This window comes from Marmota flaviventris, chromosome 6 (genome assembly GCF_047511675.1).
Source record: "Marmota flaviventris isolate mMarFla1 chromosome 6, mMarFla1.hap1, whole genome shotgun sequence".
Taxonomy (NCBI): domain Eukaryota; kingdom Metazoa; phylum Chordata; class Mammalia; order Rodentia; family Sciuridae; genus Marmota; species Marmota flaviventris.
Window position 1 is genome coordinate 132,621,368 of NC_092503.1, and position 24,263 is coordinate 132,645,630.

The following is a 24,263-nucleotide window of genomic DNA, read 5'->3' on the forward strand; positions in this document are numbered from 1 at the left end:
ACCAACAGTTTAGCGAGGAAGATTATTCTGTTTGGTTTGTGTTAAATTTGAGCCTCTTCTAAAAAGTATTGGATTTCAGGAGCACCTTTTACAGAAAATCCTCCAAAGAATGGTGAAACCACTTGAAGCTTTGACAGATTTTGTCAATTATTTGTATTTATGCTTGCTTACTATAATGTCAAGGAGTCCTTTTCTCTTCCAGTTACATGATCAAGTTGTAAGTTGCCCTCTTGATAGGTGTTAGGCATGTGCCTTTCTTTGGCTTGAGAGTTTAAATTACCTTCTGTCATTACCCTCTTTGAAGACAGATTTAAAAGAAGAGATGCAGCCTTTTTTAGTGAGTCCCATGCTTAAAGATATGCCTGGTCTCTACCTTCACCCTCTTCTCTTCAGTTCAATGGAAACCTGATAAAAACCAGGCCTGGGGCTTATCCAAACCAAGAGAATGAAAAGAGACAAACCCACTGTTGCAGCAAAGCAACATTTTTACCCTACTCCTGTTTTCCCAGGAACTAAGAATTTCTCTCCCTCATTATGAACACAGTACCCACTTTGAGTTAGTGTTATTTAAAAAAAATAAATCAAGACTACTTAATCCTTTAAAAAGATGACAAATTTCTTAGTAAAATGTGTATAAATATTTTCTAGAGTGGTTTTATCTTAATACAATAATTGGAATGTAAGAAAGAAGAAAATGAAAGTAGTTGACTAAATTTCCAGTGGATTGAGAAATAAGCTAATAAGACTACATTGACAAATTTATGTCATAAAATATATTTCAAGTTTAATCAAACATTTTTAGGAGTATTTGAATTATTCTGAAAATAACTTACAAATTTATATGTGCCTTTTTCAAACTTATCTCTATTGTGTTTTTTAAAATTATTTTACTTGCCATGTATTAATCTTTTTTTTTTTTAATGGCCTATTGTTAAATGGTGAGCCACAGGAAAGAGATCAGATAATTTTAAGGTTTGACAATATTGAACAACTTTTAGTCCTTTTATTTTTGTGACACATTTTTAAAGTAAATGTCCATATTAAATGTGTCAATCCTTGCTTCATATGTGTCTCTCAGGTATAGACGTCATAATGGAAATTACTGATGGAATCATTTTTAAATTGCTAATGAGATTCTGGAATGTTCATCCTTTAAAAATAAATGGTTAGGGACTGGGGCTGTGGTTCAGCGGTAGAGCACTTGCCTGGCATGTGTGAGGCACTGGATTGGATTCTCAGCACCACATATAAATAAATAAAATAAATGTCTATCAACAACTAAAAAATATTTTAAAATAAATAAAAATAAATGGTTAGGTAAATTTACTTTAGGAGGTTTTTTTTTTTTTTTTTTTTTAAATTTTACTTGTGAATCATGGAATTTTATTCTGTACCCTACAAAGATGCACTGTTAACTTAATAAACTGAGTAAATTATCTCTGCTGAGTTTCCTTAGGCACTTATTTAAATCTGATTCATTTAAGTCTCTTGGATTTTGTGTCTAAAACTGCCTTTGACTTTCACTTTGGAAACGGAGTCACAAGTTATAGAATTCCAGGTTGACAATTGTCCTCCCCCCATATTATCCTCTTTTTTTTTTTTTTTAACTGTATTTTTAGCAATTTTATTACAACCTGCTTTGATGTCATTTTCACTGCTTATTCTGTTTGGGTTTCTTGAGCTCCTTGGATGTGTGACTTTATGATTTTTTGTCAAATTTGGAAATATTCAGCCATTATTTCTTTAAATGTCTTTCTATTTCGTTCTTATCTACTGTCCTGGGACTTGAGCTACACTTATGTGGAACTGAGTGGTATTATATACCCACAGGACACGGTTTTTTGTTTTGTTTTTGTTTGTTTATTTGTTTGGGTTTTGGCCATGTTCCCACTGGGCTTAATTTTAGCTGGTTTCATTTTCAGTATGCTCCAAGTTCACTATCATTGTTCCCAACTCAAGCTCCTTTTAGAGCCTCTTTGAGCACTCCTCTTTGTTCTCTCAGATGCACTCCACTTCCTTAGGGAGACCCACCTTCATTCTAGCCTGTCCCTACTCCTGTCCCATGCTCTCCAATCACCTGGCTTGGCAGTACTTCCATGTATCTTCAGTTGTCTGATTATTTCATTCACAACTCTCTCCCCAGCCAGTCTGTCTGATGTAGGAGGGTGGGGCCTGTATTTGTTTATTTGCAGGTCCCCTGCACCCAGAATCCTGCTCAGTAAATATATCTGTGCTGTCATGGTCAAATGGAGATCGAACCCACTCTTGTTCTTTGCATGAGAACTTTCACTGGACCATGGAGAGAGCTGGGAGGAATCAGGGAGGTCAAATCTGGGCTGCAGTAGCCAACAGCACTGGTTGAAACCAGCCTCATTCTAACCCTGGGCCCCCCAGCACTGTCCTCCTGCCAGCTATTCATTCTAGAAATTAGATGAGGTTGGAAAATGGCCTGGATCACAGTGAGTCTCAGGCAGTTTCTGATAGAAATGCCCCAGTGAAAACATGTTTTCACTTTTGGAAGAGCAAAAGGTGAGGCCTCCCGTTTCATGTCAGTGATGTTATTAACAGGAAGAGGTTCTGGGGTGTTGCTTAACTAGCTCTTTCTCACTTATAGCTCTCACAAAGCATCTAAGGCTGTTCTTTCTTGTCACTTAACATTCTTTATTGGATCCAAAGACCTAGCAAAGAATGTAGCAGGGAAAATTATTTTTATAGTTTTGTGTCTATTAAAATGTGTGTTTTATAGTTTTCAGCAAATGTCAACTAATAGTTACTTCTGTGAATATAAAGTTCATTCCAGTTTTATGTAGTGTAAATGGAGAGGTACTGATCTCATGTAAAATGAGAGAACACAAGTAATACCACTCTATACTGGTAGGTCTTAGAGAATTTAAAGATATAGGACAGGAAGAACCTGACACCTTGAAGGTAACTGTACCACTGAGTATCAGCTCCTAGAGAAATAATATGTGGAAATAAGTCGTTAGTTGTACTAGTAAGTATAATTTATTATCAAATAAAATTTTAGTTAGTCTGAAAAGATATAACCAGTGGCAATGTTGATACTCATGTGCTATCAGGAGATCACTTTTATCTCTGGAACTTGACAATGAAAACTTCATCAAGAACTACATAACAAAGTGCCTAGAACTATCATTGCTTGCCAACTTTTAGGCATTTTTTTCTTTTGGCCTTACAATAGTCTTGTTGTTTATACAGATGTAGCTCAGCAGTTTTAGAGTTTGGGAGTCACACATTTTCTACTGTCAGGGTGATTTATTACATATGGATAAATATTTCTTCATGTATTATTTATGTATCTATATAATTTCATGTGCAGCATAAAATTATTTTTAAAATTAGTAATGGATCAAAAAAAACATTTTTTTTTCTCCTGGGAAAGACTGGCTGCAATGTGGTTCTTTCTCTCCTGGTTCTTCTCATGGTGGGTGCCTGGTGGATGCCAACCTTATGCTCCTTGGAGACTGTGACCATAGGTGGATTCTTTATCTCTCTTGGTCTCTGCTTGGGCTGGTGGTCCTCAGCTGGTGCTGCTCATTCCAGGTCCTACTTTGTCTTGACCTGGTCTTCTCTCTCTGTGTCCTCTCCTTTACTTAGAAGGTTACTAATCTTTGATTCCGGGTGAACCCTTAATTGTGATGATTCACCTTATGATCCTTAATGAATTACATATGCAATGACCGTGAACCTCACATTCTAAAGTCAAGGTGAACATAAATTGGGGAGTACATCATCCAACTCACTATAAAGACCAAGCAAAATAAATTACTAAAGGAACATGCTCCAAATATAATTCTTTCTTCAAGTAAAGAAGGACATGTGTTACACAGGCCACTTGAGAGAACTCATTTTAAAATAACACTGGATACACACACACACACACACACACACACACACACACACACGAGCTGATTAACTTTTCCAAAACTACTAAATCAATTCTGATGTGATCTGTGTATCAACCACCCATAAATCTAAAGAGTACTGAATACCTTCATGCTTTTATACTGTTCCAGGTTCATGCACTGGTAACAGAAACTGAGCCTTCACAAGACTCAAGTTCAACAGAAAATAATCTCATTCACCTTCCAATTGGCAAAAAGAAACTTTTGTTATATAATGGCAAGGCATTAACATAGTATTTGTAGGTATAATTATAAAATATGCTGTAGGTGTACTATTCTCTTTGAAGTCATGTGTATGTGTGTGGGGGGTGGGTGGGTGGATAGATAGATACTGAGGGACGCTGGACAGGATCAAGGTGGACAGCTGGATGGTGCTTTCAAGTCCTGCCATCTCTTCCTGGCACAGCTCCCTTTGAAGCTGGGCTGGGTGCATGTGACTGAGTTTTCACAGTAGATTGGATACATCATCTTCCTCACTTTCAGGCCTGGAGCAGACTCCTCCAGTTTCTCTCTTCTGTGGAGAACAGGGCCAGACAGAACCAGCATGGATCCCTGGGTCAGCATGATCAGAGAGACCACAGAGCCACTAGACTCACAACCAGGATGGGAGTAAGGAACAGCAATGCTTGTCCATTTCATGGATCCTTTAGTATCTTTCCTTGCTATAGTTTGGGTATTGACAGATCCTCCAATGCCAATTTACTAAGGCCTTGTCTACTGGGTGATGCCACTTGGAGGAGGTGGAAACTTTGAGAGGTGGGACTAGTGGGTGGTCCTGAGGCCCCTGGAGTGTGCACTTTAGAAGAGTGTGGACCCTGGCCATTTCCTCCATCCCTTTGACTTCCTGGCTGATGACAGGAGCGGTTCTTCTCTTCTACATCCTTTCACCATGATGGGCCACCTCACCACAGTCCCAGAGCAACAGCACCAACCCATTGTGGACTGGCATCTCTAGAACTGTTGGGCTTAAAAAAAAACCCTTTCTCTTCTTAAGCTGATTACCTCATATATTTTTTACAATGATTGAAAGTAGACTAATAGAATTATCAAACTTCTAGAGACTCTGAAGCAGTCACACATGCCCTCCACTTTGCTCGTACAACCCAGCCTCCAAAATGCCTCCTTGCAGCAGGCCTGGGTCTGTGCATGGCCTGTAATCCCTGTAGACAGAGCTCTTTCATGAGGCTGGATCCTCTGCCTTAATTATTTTTATTGCCCAACCCCAGGCATAATGAGCACACAACTTTCTGACTTGTCTTTCTGCATGAAAGAGGAAGAATTTGTCAAAATGTCATTTATAAGCAAATTTTTAAGAAGAATTTATTATAAAAGTAGACATTTCCATTATCACCACTGAAGCCTCACACCTGAGTCATCAAAGGCCTAGCTGGCTCTTTAGCTCCCAATGATGCACTGTCTGCACCGGTTTCCAGTCACCTCCTGTCTATGCTTCTCCAACACAACTCCAGCCTGCCAACCTCTCTGGGCAGACATCTTCCCACTTCCCAGGAATGAAGGTGATCTGGTGGGAATGGCCCTTTCCCATCTTGGCACACACAGTTGCAGGAAGTCACACTATTGTTCACGTCACTTCCTGCATCTTCAAGAAGAATTCCACCTCCTATCCTTACCAGTGGCCGCTGCTCTGTAGAGTCTCTTGCTTGCCTGTTTCTCCATGCAGTGCATAAACATTCTGAAGATTTCCATTTCTTAAAGCAAAATTCCCCCTCTGGATCCTCCTGGTGACAGGAAGGACAGGAAAGCTACAATTGCCCCATCTCTCAGACAACATCATGGGTACCAGGACAGAGAACATTCCCTTTCAGCTGGGTCCTCTTTTCCAGAAGGATGCTGTTTAGAAGATGGAGAAGGCCAGTGAACACTCTAGAAGAGGTTTCTATCATCACTGGCTTGACCTCAGTCAATGAGACTGACAACACCCAGAAAGTTTCCGAAGCTCACAGGCTCAGATTAATCCTTGTATTCACAGAAACCTTCCTAATTCTGCACAGCCCATCCCCTAATGGTGGAGATTCAAAGAGAGTAGAGATTGAGCTGGGTAGCCTCCAGCCAGGCCATCTGCCTAATTGTCACAAGGCCCAGCCCTGCTCTTTGTGGCCCTCACTCCTATATTCAGAGTGCACACAGCTGTGCTGCTGTCTGCTGGCCAAGCATTCAATCAACCTCTGCAGTTTAGCTGGATTAAATAGCTCCATTCCTTTTTCCTGTCAGCTACATTTTGTATTTCACTCTTGGGCAATCAATTCCCCTTTTGAACCATGGCTTTGATAAGCATGGTATACCAACATGCTCTCACCAACAGAGGGCCTGTCCAGAAGCCCAAAATTGTGTCCTTCTGTGGTCTGCCTCCCTCCTTGGAATGCAAGTGAATTTTTGTTAAGTAATTGAATGAGTGAAAGGAACAAAATTATCCTTTTTTTTTTTCCCCACACAGCTTGTCACTGAGTTTGATTCATTCGGTTTCCTCAACAACTCTCATGTCCATCAGCTCCTATCCTTGCCTGCCTGGAGTGAGTTTGCTGAGGCCTCATTTCTTCCTGCTGAGCTTGGAGCACAGCTCCTGCTACACCTGTCACTCAGCATTCAACCCTCCTTCTCAACACCACCCCAGACTCCTAGGATGTAACACCCATCACACTGCTGTGCCCCTCAGAGCCACTGCACAGCTGCCTATGTCCACAATGGGTGGAGCATGAGGCCGAGGCAGGCCATGAGGCCCTGCATAATGGGATCCACTCCTATTAACAGAATCTCCCACATCACCTCCCACTCACTCTCCCTGCACCAGCCAAACGAAAGTATCTCCTGAACCCCATGCCCAAGCTTCTTTTCTGAAGGTAAACTTTTAGTTTTAGGACAGTTTTAGTTTATCAAAAAACTGAAAAGACAGTCCAGAAGGTTAATGGTACCTCTCAGCTAGTTTCAACAAAGATTAGCATAAACATGGCTTTGAATGTCTGTCACAATCAATGAATCTATGCTGACATATTGACTAATGTCCATGTATTACACACTCTGTAGTTCTCCCCTAACATCTTTCTTCTGTCTGCAGATCCCACCCAGAATGTGATGTTATGGGGCATGGTCATGTTGTGTGGGCTCCTCTGAGCAGTCATGGTATCTCAGACTTCCCTGGGTTTTGAGGACCTTCACAGAAGCATTGAGAAGTGCTGGTCAGTGGTTTGTAGGACATCCTCATCTGCTCTGCTTTGAAGCCACTTGCCAGCATATGATCTTGGGCTTTTTATTCTGTTAAGAAGAAATAAATTAATTCACAATAAAAATAATTTCTGTAGCATTGAAAGAATTGCTGATAATAACAATCTTCTCAAGGTAATGATCCTGGGAGTTATTTAAAAGAAAGAATGAACTTCAAGGGTAGTTAGAATTTGAGCTAACAGCTAATCCTCCAACTGCCAGTTTAGAATCCAGGAAAAGTACAATTTCTAAAAGAAAAAAAAAAAAAAGACAGCAAGGAAGAAAGGAAAAAATGTAAGCTGTGAGAGGAAAGGAGGAAGAGGAGGAGAGAGGGAAAAAGGAGGTGTACCACCTGCACTGAACGTTAGAGTTTTCAATTTTGGAAGAACAAGGACTTGGTAATAATAATAATAATACACCTGTGCCCATGATTTTAAGGAGACTTCTAAATATAAAGAAAGAAATTTGTTATGACAGAAGTGGAAATCCATCCATAAGGGCCTTCATCCAGAGATAAACAAATAGGAACCACAGAGGAACATGGTGCCTTTGAAAGTCCATAAAGATGGTAGGAACAAAACACATTAAGTTAGTCAGAAAGACAGAAACTGCACCACTGCAGCATCACCTGGATAACAGTAAGGTAGAGCCCCCTTGTGGCTGAGGGTTTAGTCTTGCATTGGAGCCGGGGGTGGAAGTTGCTGTATAGGGGCTTACCCTGGTGGCTTCAGGAGGGCCCCAGAGGCACAGATTAACCCTGTTGTCTGACTCAATGTCACTGAGTTAAAATTGTGTTCCTGCTTGACCCAGTTTTCTAAAGCAACAGATACCAGGCTACCTTGTAAATGAACCTGCCCTTGAGTGGACGAGGGAGTCTGTCACTGACCCACTCTCCTCCTCTTGGAACTACAGAATTCACATTTCTCAGGTCAACTATACAACCAGAAGGTGACTTGGATGCCAAGCACAGTGGGAGTGGGTGTTTTTTCTGAGGCCTTGGTTTTAATCACAGGCTGATCCATGGGTGTTGGGTTTGAAGATACCTGGAGAGAGGAAGGGAGTGTGATGGTCAATCCTGTATGTCTACTTGGCCAGACTACTGTGTCCAGGTGATCAGTCAGCCTGAATACTTCTGCAAAGGTAGTTTAAAGATGTGATTGACACTGAATTCTGCAGACAGAGAGTCAAGCAGATTGCTTTCCATTATGTGAGTGAGCCTCAGCAAATGAAAGGCCTGAAGAAATAAGACTGGGCTTCCTCTGGAAAAGGAACCTCTGCCCGCAGACTGCTTTACCTCAGCACTTCCCTGGGCCTCCAGCCTGCAATCTGCCCTTCACATCATGTTAAACTTGCTACTCTCCACAATTGGTGAGCCAGTTCCATTAAAATAAGTCTCTCTCTCTCCCTCTCCTTTTCAGCATTGCAAATCCACACTACAGGAGATCCATCCTGACATGTGACCATCAAGACCCTACAAGTAGGTTGGGACACACTAGTGACAAGGAGTTCACTATGGTGCAGATGCAATGAAGCCATCAGAGGTCTCTTCTCAGGCCTGACTGGAAGTCATCTTGCCTTGGACTCTGGTTACAGTAGGCCTGCACTGGGCACACACTCTGGTGACATTGCACTTGCTTCTACCTGGCCAGGTTGGGATCTGTGCAGGAACAAATGTTTGCTCTTCTATCATCTTCAAACCTTGGGATTCTACTTTTTGAACTTTCAATTTAAGTGATGCTTAGAATTAATCCTCTCCAGAAAGGCAGTTTGTCATCCAGTAACACAACCAACAAGGAAATTATACTCATAGAAAAGGTAGATGCTTCAGGGAATTTAAGAGAAATTCAAAGAATTCCCAGATGACCTGGACATCTGTCAACATGGGATCTGTGTTGAGGAGTGTCCACAGAAGTGAACTCTGGCCAGTGCTTAAGTTTATTTTCATATGACTGAATCTCCTAGCCAAGCAGGACAGGGAGGTCAGCAGGATTATGTGGGGATCTCCAATTGGTCTCAGCAATATGTCCACGAGTTCACCTGTCCCCTGCAGCTTGGCATGTCTGTCTTATCTTTCCAGCACCCAGAACTATGATTCCTGGGAGATGGAAGATGGCTTGTGGTCTTTGTAGCCACTGTTCTACTTCAAGCCAGACCCATGCAAATGGCAAAAAGTATGGAAAAAAGGAAAGTAAAAGAGAAAGTATAGGAGAAATTTGGGGAATTTTTGGCACAGAGCAACCTGTTTCCCATGCTCCCCCAAGCATCCTGCAGAACTGCCAGATGGAAGGAAGGTATTGCAATGCCTCTGTCCTTCTGTGCCTTTCTGAGGAGAGCAATGCTAACAGTGAACATTTTCCAGAAGTTACCACCTTAGGTGTAACCAATCTTCATTATTCACCTTCTGTATTTGCAAGTTTACTGCTTGCTAAAACTTACTTGTAACCCTCAAATCAGTGCCCACATGCACAGAGCCACCTGATAGCTATGCACAAGCTGAGGCTGAATGAGGCCCCTGTCTTCCTATTTGTTCTTACACTGTAAAAAGTGTCTTTTTTTCTCCACCTTCCCATGGCCCTGTTTAAAACACCCTCCACACATCATGCTTAAGTGCTCTTGTGTTCCTGAGCAAAGGAAGGCTGAGATGGCCTCATGGAGAACAAATACATCACAGAATCTCCCTTCCAACACAAGTTGTGGCACTGCTGGCCCTGTTTCATGCTAACCAACTATCAGCATGTATCAATTAAGGTGTCTCAAACAGAAACACACAGACCACAAGGTGATGTATTGGTGGGTGACTGCAAGCAAATGCAACCAGAGGCTGACAGGAACCTGGCCCTGCTGCACCTAGGATCAGCAACCAAATATTCCCTGGCTTGGAGTTCAAGGTGAGTTTACAGAGCAGAACTTCCATGGGTAACAAGAACTATTATGCAGTTGACTACTGATTTTGGGCATCCTGATCCTGACCTGGCTCTGGATCCCATGGGCAGTGGCTCAGTGTTCACGGGGATGTGATGGAGCAGAGTCATCCTGAGTAATGGTCAAGTGCTTCCCACATTGTTCTGCATAATCCTCCCAGGAAATTCTGAAAACCACATCCTGTTGTTGCCCAAGACTTGAGTGGAGTTTCATTGGCTTAAGTGACTTGCCCAAGGTAATCACATAACCAGTGACTTCTGGGTCCAGAATTCCAGCCCTGGCAGGCAGACCATGGAGCCCTGGGTTCACCCTGAGTGATACTGCCCACTCAACTTCCCTTCCTGCCTGGGCAGAGTCGTGGGTGTCAGGGGACTAAGACAGTGGGTACCCGGAAAGCCTAGACTGATGCTCCCATGCAAATGACATGTGAACCCTTGGGGACATACTTGACCCACAGCACCTGATGTGCTTAGGCTCTCTTCTATTTGTGTTTTGTGCTTCTGAGGTAGATTTTCACTTTGTGATTACCACAGGTTATATAAAAATCTTAGACTATTTTATGCAGATAACAACTTAATCTCAATTATATACAAATCTGTGCTTTGACTATCTCCTTTAAACACACATATTATGCTTTCGATGTCATTATTTCCATCACTTTGTACCTAGTATCATGACAATCTGATTGATCTATAGTTGTCTTAAATATTTTTCTCTCTCCACATACTGGAGAGAAATATTGACTCAATATTACTTATAGTATTGCCATCTGTGCTTTTAAATGTTTTATGTTGCAAATTAGTAATTTTATTTGTCTTTTTCAACTTCACTTACTTTAGCAGTTCCAGGGACAGAATATTTATTTATTTAAGCCATGTGAGTGATATGTGTGTCTATGGTTTCAAGGGCTGTGGATGATTTGAAGCAGCAGCAGAAGGGCTGAGAGGTTTTTGTAGAGATGCAGGGGTCACAAAGCCAAGGATTTGCACTTTCTGGCCTTTGCAAAAGGTCTCCTTACCTCTAGACAACCTCCATAAGTACAGGAAACGGGTTTGCTCAATGGTGTATCACAAGTGCTGAGCAAAGAGTTGAGGCAGGAATGGATGAATGGTGTTTTCAGGCAGAAGGTGTTCTATTTTTCAGCTTTAAAAGAGAGAGAGGTGGGGGAACCTGAGTCAACAATCCCATATTAGTATTGCACCTGGAACACAGAAAGTTCTGTGCACCAGCAGTGAAAACTTTATGTTTCTACTGATTAAGAAAACACCAGATGTTCATGAGAGTTTTTCCCATTATTTAAGTTCAAGAACCACAGGAATAAGGGGTCAGTAGAGCAGTTTGATGAGGTTTGCTCTTGAGAACTGGGAAGCTGGAGAAACCATCCAAGTCCCCACTTCTCCTAGATTCCTCAGGAGTCAGTTCCAGTCCTCTCCCAGCGGTAGAGGTGCACTTACAGATTTCTGTGGCTTGGTTCACAGGTCATGTTTTCCAGGGGAAAGAGGATCCAGAAGAGCCAGGTCACTATCCCCAGCCTCCATGGGAGGAGAGGAGGAGCTGATGGCAATAGGCTCAAGTCTTGATTAGTCAGAATCCAAGCAGAGGAATGTACTGATTCCATTTCTTCTAGAGGACTGAGGATACTTCTTTAATTTCCTGCTTAAGATTTCTTCCTTACAGTCCTCTTAAATTAGTCCCTTTTAGCTGAAGGTTACTGCTTTTATATTTGATGCATTTTCAACTTAATGCATACTGAAAAAGTTGTGAATTTGCAGCAAGAGGACGAATCAGGAAGCAGAAGCAAGAAAAGCCATTTGAAAAGCAACAAGAAATGAAAACCACAGTGATCCTTGTACTAAAGGCATGAAAGGTGAGTTTAGCAGAAAATGACTTGACTTCTAAAAATGAAGCTATTTTCTCCTCAGCAATCAATGGCAGCTCTTGGAATTTTGGCAAATATGGTTATAAAAACAATTTGCCTTTGTTAAGAGCTAAACTTTGTGTTTTTATTCTTTTTTCTGAGATATCTGTATTTTTTTTTCTTTTTTCAAAATTAATTTTTAGGGATGGGGTTGTAGCTCAGTGGTAGAGTGTTTGATTGCCTTAAATATGTGAGGCCCTGGGTTTGATCCTCAGCACCACATAAAAATAAATAAAATTAATTTTAAATTTTACTATTGATACAGGAATCCATTCTTCTTATTGCAGATTAGATCATCACAATGTATGTTATTCTGCATTTCCAAACTTCCTCCCTCAATCATCCCCAATTATTACCATTACTATTGTATCTTGAGTGTTTTTACCCATCTTAAAATTACTTTTATAACCACATGGATATAAATATAGAAAATACTTTGCATTATTCCATGTTTTATCACTCAGAGCAATAATAATTTATAATAATGGGCTTGCTTCATTCCACACCTTGTTTTTTAGCAGATGGATTTTTAAGAGAGATTCATTTTGTAAAGCAGATAGAAAAGATATGAAAAGATAGAGTTTATTTAATCTTTTTGAAGCTGTTTAGTTCCCCTCCTAAGCATCTGCTCCTTGTCCATTCATCCTTCCCCTGATAGGCCCTGGGTCTTAGGGCCTCTTGCTGTTGTAATGTAGAGCATTCTTACTTGTCATGTGCATATGAGTCCTGTGTTCATTATTCCAGGAATTTGAGCTGCTAGGGCCTGGGGAAGCATGATTATGGTGGGTTTGGCTCTGTGAACTGCCCTCCTCTGGAGCCCGGTCACTCACCCCAACAGCAGTGTGCATGAGTGCTGACCTTTCGTGGCACCTTGTATTTTCCCACAGTACCTGCCTTGACAGCGTGCAATCCTACTTTGCTGGTACTGAGGTAGGGAGGCACTCAATGCTTTCTGACGTGGACATCACTAAGTTGATTGGCTGTTCTGGCTGTCCTTTTTATCTACTGAAGGCTCACACTTCTCGTTTTCCATTTCGTAGTCTTTTTACTGTTGTTGTAGGAATTCTTTGTGTACCATCCTCCCAGATGAGGGTTGATTCTTGTCCTTTGTCATGCAAGTTCAAACTTGCTGGTATGGTTATGTTTAACTATATATTCCTTTTTATGTATTTTGCTTTTGTATGTGTCTGTTTAAAAGCTGGCCCTCCTCCATGCTTAGCAGATACACATCACATGATTTTCCAATAAATGTAACATTTCCCTCTTTTGTATGGGCCACTAATTCAGTGGACTGTGAGTTGTGGAACAAGCACAGTTTCACCCCTCAGGCAAGCCCATTTATGGAAGCATCTGATTTTTCTCAACTATATGAAAAGTTGGCAATCACATTGTGTACTATTGTATCTGATGACATAAAATCATAAGCTCTGCACTTCAGTGATTTTGTAAAAGTAGCACAAACCCCCAGCCTGCCTGTGGACTGAGACCCAGCTGGACTTGATGCTACTCTCCATGACCCCTAGAAGCCCAAGTAGATTAAAAGGCACACATTACCATATGCCACCTGTCTCTTTTCCATTTCCTACAAATATCTCCTTGCTAAAAATGGAGATTCACCATATCTCATTCTCCAATCTCACTCTTCAATAACAGGAATCAGGACTCCCTGGTGTGACAGCTGACTGTGGGGCAAAGGCAGGAAACAAACAAGGTGTCCCCAGAGCCTCTTGTGGAGCCTGAAGTCAGGAAGAGCTAAAAGAAAACTAGGAATACAGAGTCCTGAAAAGTAATGGAATGTGTCAAGGGGCACAGCAACACCCAAAAAATGCCTGGGGACAAAACTGGAGCAAAGGGGCAAGGTGACACAAGGTGGGGGTCAATAATATCCAGGTCAATATCCACTGGAAGACATGTATCCAGGAGTCATATGACGTAAGCAGGTAGGTGGGTCAAGTAGAGGGTCCCCTCTCCTGGAGGTACTCTGAGTGACCAACAGACAGTTCACCCTCAAGTAGCAGGCTCCATCCCTGTTCCTTACTCCTCCAGGGTGGGCCCTGCATGGCACCTACTCCAATGTTCATAGTACAGAAGAGAAAAGGGTGAAGGAGTACCTGCAGAAGGCACTGACTGGAACACACAGTTAAGATGTCCCATCTCTGTGGTTGACTTCAGTCAGAGGTGGCACTAACAGAGCAGACATCCTGTCCTGACTACCTGCTCCAGTTTCCACACACCCTGCCTGGTCACACTTCTGGTGGACCTCTTCTGGTTCCTGGGGATGCCTGATTTATAATCATTTTTGTTTTGCTCAAATAAACTCAGTTAAAGCTTGTACAGGATTTTTCCCTTTTAACAAGAGTCACCCATATCCGGGAGAAACCTGACTCATGCTGCCTTAGCCAGGTGATGGAGGCTGACAGCAGCAGTGTAGTCAAGGTGATGGCAGGCAGCCTCAAAACCAGAGCATGGGAAGGGTATCTGCAGTCTTTTGCCCCAAACACCAGTGGGAATGTGTTAAAGAGAAAAACCTTCAGGTAAAGGGACACTCTACAACATGCCTGATCAGCATTCCTCAAAACCATTCAGGTTATCCAAAAAAAAAAAAAAAACAGGAAAGTCCAGCACACAGTGGAGCTGGCCTATAATCCCAGATGGGGATCAGGCAGGAGGATCACAAGTTCATGGCCAGCCTTAGCAACTTGGTGAGATCCCATCTCAAAATAAAAACCAGAAAGGGCTTGGGATGTAGCTTGAAGCTTGAGCACCCCTGGGTTCAATCGCCAGGACAAAACCAAACAAAAACTAATAGAACACAAAAACGGAGAGACTTCCACAGTCCCAAGGAGCATAAGGGGACATGGTGGTTCCTGGCGGGAGTCCTGGGATACAGAAGGACCTAAGGTAAGCAAGGATGCCTGGATTAATCAAGCACCTACCTGGATACTAATGCTTCCACATAGGTTCAGCATTGTGAAAAATGTACCCACTCATGTAAGATGGGAACCTGGTGTTGGGGATATGAGAACTCGTTGTACTGTGTGCATATCCAAAAAACAATTATCAATTTAAAAAGTTTCCATAAGAAAAACAAGAAGGTGCAGGGCTGTTACCTCATGCCGTTAACCACTCAATAGCAAGACTGGAAGCTGCATGCAAGGAGCACAGCTGGCCCTGGCCAGCACCAGGAGGGCTTGATGAGGACAGCCAGCCAAGAAGATGCTGGTACATCAAAACCAAAAGAGGACACCACCCGTGCTCAATTCCCCAAGATAAGGAACAGGAGAGTCACTCAAGAGACTGAAAGATGCACAGCACTGTGTAGGTTATGTGGTCCATTTGTGTCCTGCAATCTTCCTTGCTGCACTCTTCTTATGCACTGACTGGGGAAAGATTCTCTAGCTTTATTACCTAAAAACAGTTAGCTCCCAACTGTAAGACTCTCACCACCATCTCAGTAATAACCCAAGAACTTCTGCTACCCTAGTCTTCTCATGTTTAAAATGAGAGTAACATCCCCAAACCCAACCAGTGTTATGACGTCCATAGTGAATATCTAGGCAAAGTACTGGGAGTCTTACTAAAGCACAATACAAATGAAAACTTCCATCAGCATGGCTGGTAAAAATGACGACACAGCCATTCGCTCAATATTGGTAATTCAATATCTGATACTTATCTAAGGACCAGAATAACAGCAAGTATGATTGCCTAAATCACATGTTCCAGAAATTATTCACTGAGTGTTGCTTGTTTATCAAGGGCTGTTTAAAGGGACAGATACCACATTGCACTACTGGCTTTCCCAGTTAATGAGAAATGTTCACATGCTAATTCAAGGCCTTTATACACCACAAAGCCTGATAACATTACCAAATGTGCAAGTAATCTGAGGTTTCCCTGCTGCTCCTCTTGGCCCATTACAGGTACCATGCCTCAAAAGAAACAGCTTTCACCAAGGATTGCTGTGAGGCCACAAAGATCATAGGGCCAGCCCTCTCTGATATTGGCTCCTTTCCATTTGCCCATTTCTTCAAGGATGCTACTCTCTGAATTGTCCTGTTGAAATTCCATTCCTTGTCTTTGTCTCATTGTAAATTAATGTATAAACCTCCAGGGGAATGTCATTGTCACTGTCAAGCAGTAGCACTCATTCTACCTTGATTCAAAAACATAAATGACAAGAGGAAGGAGATCTCACCATGAATAATAACATTAGCTGTCCTGAGAGCTCTGCAACCCTGCTGGCTGGTTCCTTGCTGTTCTGACAAAGGTCCCACTGCGCAGTCTCACCCACAAACTTGATGATATGCTAATGTAATTGTCCACTATAGAAACCAGAATCAGCTGGGTTTTAAGATTTCCATTTGTAGTCAATTCAGACCTTTCTTAGCTTCTGTTCCATTACCATTTTTGGTCAAAGAGGAGAACTCAACACTTGCTTTTGTAGTTCAATCCAGAAATCAACAGCACTCCCTGTACACAGTAATGGCTTATCAAACCCTCTCTTATGTTGTGGTGTGTGTCAGTGCATCTTTTTTTATAAGCCCTGTGGCACCTCACGCAGGGTCAGACGAACAGGATGTCTGGTAAAGACATTTCTGACAGCTCTGCTAACCAGCAAACTGTCCCCATCTCACTGCCCCAAATTGGGAACAAAACCAGGTTGTTTTCTTAGAAATGTCAACACTGAACCTAAATCTGAAGCAAATTCAAAGTGAAGTCAACAAGGTAAATGTCACTTTAAATTCTGTCTTGGGCTGCAAGCATACACACTCAATGAAGCAGGAGCTGATGCTGTCTTTCACCAACAACAGGAGAAACAGCCCATGTTTCCAAATGTTAGCTTGCAGGAATTATGAGGAGTGGAGGCTGTGGTCTCCACAGTGGCCATCCTCACTTGGAAAATATTTGAATGTCCTTGTTACACAGAGACCTGAAATTTTGTGAAGAAGAGATACATTCTGTGGTTTCATACACAAAGGACTTCACTGGGAAACTGCTGCATTGTGAGTTTCTAGGGGTCCTTCTCATTAGGAAAGGACCCTGCTCTAGAAGGACCCAGAACCTGATGCTGAGGAGCTGCTGTTAACTTCTTCACTTCTTTTAACAAATCTTCAACTTCTGCCGTGCTTGGTTTGGTGGTGCTGTGGGGACACAGATATTCAAGACACCACCACTTTCTTCATGGGTTTTAAAGTCTAGAAAGCAAAACCCTGGACATAAGCACTCTACAGGACAGCCAGATGCAAACTCAGGCAGAAACAGGTGTAGGGGCAGTGAGGAGGCTGGGCCTTCTCCACATAGAGGCAGTTCTTGCCTGAGCACTGGGGTCACAGATCTGGGAGGAAGGAGATCCAGGAGATATGGCCACCTGGGTAGGGCAGGAAGGGAGGATGGAGGCATTGTGAATGGGAAGGGCAACCAGCAAGAGCACCCTGTGGGGGACCAAGGTGAGCAGGACCCTGTAAGGGAGAGAAAGACACTGACTGACTGGATGCACTCAAGTCTAAGGAAGTGGGTTTTAAGCTCCAAGAAAGAAGGAACCCTGGATGAGTTGGGCAGCAATGCAGCAAGACCATAGCTGGGCTTTGGGCAGTGCCTCCTGTGATCTGCTCAATCAAAGAGGGAGCCAGTGAGCAGCCAGACACAGCACAAGTGCTAAAACCTTTCAAAAAGGCCAAAAAGGAGTGAGATGCTCAGACCACCATTCAGGGTGCTAAAACATCTGGCACTCTCAGCCAGAGTGCAAGCAGTACTCAAGGTGAAACATAATTACATAATGTACTGTAACATTTATGATGAAGCACTAACCAAACAGGGCAGAGGAAGATAGCCAAGAGAGAGGAGGATGACTGCAGTGTGGACTCCGGACTGTGCCATAGGGGCAGCTGGAGCCAGAACTACCATCACATGTACAGCACAGCACAGCACAACATAGCAAAGCACAGCATGGAAGTGTTGCAAAAACAGACACTGAGGGAAAAAGTAAACCATGGAATAGTGTTTACAGCATGAACCATAAAAATGCAAATACTGTGTGTTATTTGTGTGCTATATATGGATGCATATGTCTATTTAGAAGGCTTTGGTTTTTAAATTGAACTACACATAAAGCAAATGAGAACCCATTAGTGGGTTTACCACTTGGAATATTGTATTTCTCAAAACAAAAGAAAGGAGTAAAAGAACACAGAGAAATGGAGGAAAAAAGGATCAGTTTTATGGTGCAAAATGGAATGAGGCCCACTCAGGTAAAGAAGGAGCAAGTGGATCTATAGGGCAGAAATATCTAGAAAGAAGAAAGTGGAACTGGAGACAACATAAAAATGGCATCAGAAAAGTTGCCTCCTGTCAGTAACCATTAAAGACTCACAAATCACCCCATGAAAGAACACCTCCTGCCTGTTAGAACAGCTTCTATCAGAAGGTGGAGAGAAGGCAACCCTGCCTCTCTCTGGGGATCAGGGAAAATGGCATAAGAGTCACAAAAAAATCAAACACAACTACCAGATGACCTGACAAGCCCCCTTCCAGGCTTGTATCCACAGAAAGGGAAACCAGGACCTCATAGGACACCACACCCCATGTCAGTGCAGCAGTATTTATAGGACCCTGGGCACCTGGTACCCTGCTCACACAGGTGTTCCTATCCTCTCTGCATACTTCCACGAGCTCCAGAAGGTCAACCCTGGCCATCCAGGTGATTCCTTCCATGCCTCAACTGAGGCATGTCCTTCAGCCTTGGGGAAGGGTGGCATTCCAGGTTTGTCTGGTCTTAGTTCTCCTCCTTCAGCACCTCCATACCTGTGGGGTTCTCTCACTGGCACAATCTTTCATCAGAGCTCATTGTATACTCATCTTCTGTCCCCACACACCTGGCTCTCCTGCCACCCTCTGGCCATTAGACTACTCTCCCCTCTTGCCTACACACACTGGACAGAAATCCTTACTCCACAAATGGCTAGGCTCTGCCCCATGGTAAAATGCATTCATCAGTATTTTATCACAGAGATGTCTTAGATATGTCCTTTATGGTGACCTCTAGAAAACACTTACCCCACCTTGCCCATAACAATCATTATGATAGGAGTCAGATGTCATCACCATGACCAAAATACCTGACAGGATCCACATAGAGGAGGAACAGTTTATTTTGAGCTCATGTTTTTGAGATTCTGTCAATGTTTGGCCCAGTCCACTGCTCCAGGTCTGAGATGGGGCAGAACATCATGGCAGAAGTGTGTCATGGAGGAAAGTTGCTGGGCTCCTGGCAGCCAGGAAGCAGAAAGATAGAGAGAGGGGGGGCTGGTTGGTAAAGTGCTGCCTCATGTGCACAAGGCCCTATGTTCAATCCCCAGCACCACTGAGAGAGAGAGAGAGAGAAAGAGAGAGAGAGAGAGAGAGAGAGAGAGAGAGAGAGAGAAAGGGGGCCAGGGACATATATCATCCAAGGCCACATGCATAGTGACCTATTTCCTCCAGCCACACCCAACTAAGTTACCACTCAATAATTCTTTGAAATTATTAATCCATCAAACAGATTAGCCAACCCATGAATTACAGCCCTCCTCATCTAAGCATCTCACCTGTGAATAGCCTGCATGGCCACATGAGGAAGGCTGTGTGGTGGAAACTGTGTGTCCTGCCCACTCTATTTCCTTAATCCTCCAAGGGGCCCTCAGAAGGAAGTGCAGCATTCTATTTTTACAAACATGATATCAGAAGCTTATGGAGATTAACTTAATGAGATTTACACAGGAGTCCAAAGTGCCAGGATTCAAACCTGAGCAAGCCCCTTCCAAGGCCTGCAGTCTTGGTGCTGGATTACAATGGCACTTCCAATGTCTATGTTCCCTGGGGTGGAGGGGTGATTTTTAGACCTAGAATATCCCTAGAAATTACCATTCAAGTCTCCCACTTTTGAAGATGAGGAAAGGAAGCCACAGAAACCACCTGTTCCAAGGTCACCTGGGACTCCCTGGCTGAGCCTGGGCCCAATGTGGCTGCTTGAGCTCCATTAAATGCTCTCATTCCACCAGCCCCCTGTGCAGCTACCTGCCTCCCCTGTGGAATGAGCCCAGGAGGGCACAGAGGCCTCATAGCCCCGTGGGCTTCGTGGACCTCTCAGTGAAGTTGAACATGTCTGGCCTGGATCCCAGCTTCACCAGGCTCTGCTGTTCTGTTGCACAGGCCAGCATTTCCAGTCGGTCCAGTCAGTCCACTGATGCAGTCTTCACTCCACTGTCTTTGTGGAGCTGCTGGAGGTCCTGTCACCAGCCGCATACAGCCAGATCAATTTCAGATGCAGGCACACTCCATGCATGCTTGCCAGGCTGCCCTGGGCTATGTTTTCTCCTCCTCAGTCTTTTCATCTGGAGAATGGGGATAATAAACGTGTGTACTTCAGAAGGATCTGATGAAGTTTTACAGATCACACACTGAGTGCCTGCCTGATCCTCAACATAGGCTCATAAAGTTTATATATTGATCCATCATCACTCTTCTCCACTGTTCTGTCCATGTGGGCCATGAAGAGACTGGAGGAGTCCTTCACTGGAAGTAACAAAAGCTTGCACGTGCCAGCAGCTTGGCTGGTGGCTCCACTCCTCTGGCATAATGGTGATAGTAAAATGCCCCTCCTTCATGGCCACACAGAGCCCTATCCCTTCATAGTTCTCACTCTGGTAACCAGGCAACTGGCAGTGATCTCACTCAAGAAGAATGCTCCTCAGGCTCCACCTGCCATTGCAGCAGGGTCAAGGGCATAGCTCACCCTTGAAGAGCTATGCCCTTGACCTACCACAACTCCAGAAAATTGGGTTTTCTTTTCTTTCATTTGAAGTTACTCCCAGGCTTTGATAAGCTAAAAACTTCCTAAGTAAATAGCAAATTGAGCATTATGCCAGGTGCAGGCATTTCAAGTGCATTTGAATTAAAGTGTGTCCCAGAAGTCTCTGCAACAGGAGGGCAAGCATGAGGTGAATGTTCCTCAGAAGCTGATCAGGGGCCCTGAAGAGCACCCTCTCAGGCCCCCTTTCTGCCTCCTCACCCCAGCCCCACTCCAGATGTCAGGCTAAAATGCCCATGGAACACAGGCCCTGACACAGAGCCTGGAGAGGAACTCTTATAAAACTACTTACACATCTGGATTTCTAAAAACGGGCTCCTATCCCAAATACAATCTTAGTTACTCACTGCACTTATTAAGTGTGATGGAACAGATGATCTCAAAGGAGACAAGTGGAGGAGCGGTCCCTCCTGCCCCACCCACAAGCCCAGTGGTCCTACACCCTTATACACAGAGCACAAGGGCCCTCTGGGGCTGGAGGGTCACTCACTCTGGCTCAGGTCCTGGGTTTGCTTCCACAGTATTCCTATTTCTCCTCAGTACAATGGAAGCTTTAGCAAATAGCCAACATTCAAAAGAAAAGACAGTGATTTCTCTTTGAGTGACAAAAATTAACTGATTTACCTCTTAATTTTATTCAACCTAACTCTAAAAGTGAAGTCATGGCATTTCATAAAAATATATAATTCAGTAACATAAAATTATAAAGACAGAAATTCAGACAAATGAAAATAATAAAATTAATGAGAATGAAGAGTAGCTAGAGACCCTCTAACCATCAAATATTAGTCGTTGGGTTTCCTAGTAGCCAGAGCAAAGAAGAAAATTAAATTAAAAGGATAACAGAGCCTTTAGGTAGGAAACAAATCAGTGCATCTTCTCCTTAAAGCAAGACTGAGGAGCCACCCCAGGAGGCCATAGCCAGCAGCAGGCCCAGAGTTTTCTGACCAGAGGGAGCAAGCAAAGAGCAAAGGCATTGCTGAGCATGCAGTCAGTCAGAGGGCTGTGAGTTCCAGCTCTTCTGCTCATCAAGGTGGTGACTTCTTGGAGAGCCACTGGGGGTTCTGAGGCACAGTTACCAGGAAGCACAGGGAGAGGCAGGGCCGGCTCCATGCCCTTGCCACCTTTCTAGGATCCACCATCAGCATCATTTGACAGCCTGGCTTCTAGTAAGTGGGACATGGGGAATGTCATGTACTCCTCTAGTAAACCACTGCACTAGAGATGTGCTCCTGCATCACACTTGGAAGGCTAGATAAGAAAATGTGGAATATATATATATATATATATATATATATATATATATATATATATATATATATTTTTTTTTTTTCCCCAATGGAATATTACTCAGCTTTAAAGAAGAGTAAATTTGTGGAATTTGCCAGTAAATCATTGGAGTTGGAAAATACATGCTAAGAAAAACTGGCCAATCCCAAAAAACCAAATGTTTATTTTTTACTAATATGCAGATACTAATTCACAATAAGGCAGGGGGGAGGCAGTAGGGAAGAATAGTGTTACCTTAGATTAGGTAGAGGGAATTGATGAGAAGAGAGGGAAGGGGATGTGGGGATAGAAAGGATAGTAGAATGAAACAGACATTTTTACTGTATGTATATATGTGACTGCATGACCAATATGATTCTGCAACACGTGCACTCAGAAAAATGAGAAATTATATCCCATCTATGTTTGATATATCAAACTACATAATTGCATTCTACTTTCATCTATAACTGAAACAAACAAACTAGAGCAGAACCTGCAGCCTCTAATCCCATTTTCCCTTCCTGTCATAACCCTCTGAAAATGACCCTATTAGCAATATAGGAATGCATTTCTTTGTGTCCATTTTATATTTTATGTATAAGGAATTATATAGTGAAAGAAGTAACTTCTTAACTTAAACATTGTTTGTAAGAATCAAATGTCCCACTGCCTAAACCCAAGTCTCTTCATCTCCTTTTGATAGTCTCCTATTTTTTTCTATGAATATGTGGTGCTTGAAGAGTTTGACCACCTGTGGACATTTGAGTTGCTTCCTCTTTGGAGTTATGAAGAAGTATTTTCCTATGATTGCTGTTGTATATGTGTTTGGGTAAATTGCATTTAAATATTTTTGGTATTTATATCCTAAGAGAAGATTTCTGTATTATCAGTTATACATATTTGAAATTTAGTATATATTACCAAATGCTTTCCAAAACAACTGTATGAATTCAATCCACTAGTAACATGGTGACACTCTAATCTATCCATATCCTCACTTACATTTATTACAGTCTCTTTTGTTATCTCAGTGATTCATCAGGGTGGGCAGTAGTGATATATTGTGTTTTAATTTGTAGGTCACCAATGACTAAGAAACTTCTGCGTCTTAATAAATTAAAAAAAAAAATTCTAGATGGTCAGAAAATAAACTCTTTATTTCTAAAAAAATGTTTAAAATGTAACATAATGCTTACTGCTTGGTTTCATATCCACAGTCAATGATGCCAAAACCCTGCATACTTCTTCCAGGACCAGCCCCAAATAGAGCTGAGGGGGACCCCTTTGCCACTCCATCATGCTAATGCTGCTTTGCCTACTGCTGCTGCAGCCACAGCCTGCCCAGCCACATCCAAACAGGCTGTGGACACTCAGGTCTTTGGTGAATAACTCAAATGTGCAGCAGGCAGTGGAGCATACCATTGTGAAGCAGCTGCAGGGGTGGGAGGGTAGACCTGTGGGCATGGGCATGGGAAGCCACAGTCATAGGCTCCCAGGAGATTAGCACACTCAAGTGCCTGTCAGGGAAGTCTTGGCCCCTTCACTATGCTGTGTATCCTGAAGCAGTGCAGATTGCTGTCTGTCCCAATTGAGCCAGAGCGGACTCCTCTCCACGCCAGTTCAGCCAGGCCAAGCAAAGCTCAATATGTGCTATCCGATTCAGTCATAATGTCAACCACTTTGATGTAACAAAATTTTAAAGCTTTGTATAATAATTTAAAGAGCTAGTACATCATATATTTGTACCACTTGCCCTTTTATTGTAATGACTCATTCCTTTCCCTCACCTCCTGTCCACTCCTTTTTTCCTTCCTTCCTTCCTTCTTTTTCCCTTATCTTGCAGTGTTGAGAGTTAAGCTCCAAGGCCTTCTCTGCAGCCTGTTGACACTTTCTATAGAAGTCATCTGATTTATTTCTATAGAAAAACTCTTGAGTTAGATTATTTCAAGAGTGATTTTAGAAGAATTGCTTCCATGGGCACAAATCAGTTATGACAAGTTGCTTTTAAAAAGTACAGCATATGTAATGTTTCTTAAAAAAAGAAACTTGAAACTTGAGTTGGTTTACATGTCAGTTTTTCTAGACTAATACTTATTTAAGTTTTCAAAATAATTTTCAGATGCTATTTTGACATCTTAGAAGATGTAAAAACTTCTAA

At 42.7% G+C, this 24,263-nt stretch overlaps 1 pseudogene; it reads left to right on the forward strand.

Moving 5' to 3' along the window:
• The window catches only part of LOC114079480 (E3 ubiquitin-protein ligase SH3RF1-like), a 52,357-nt pseudogene that overhangs the window by 22,594 nt on the left and 5,500 nt on the right, over positions 1–24,263 (forward strand).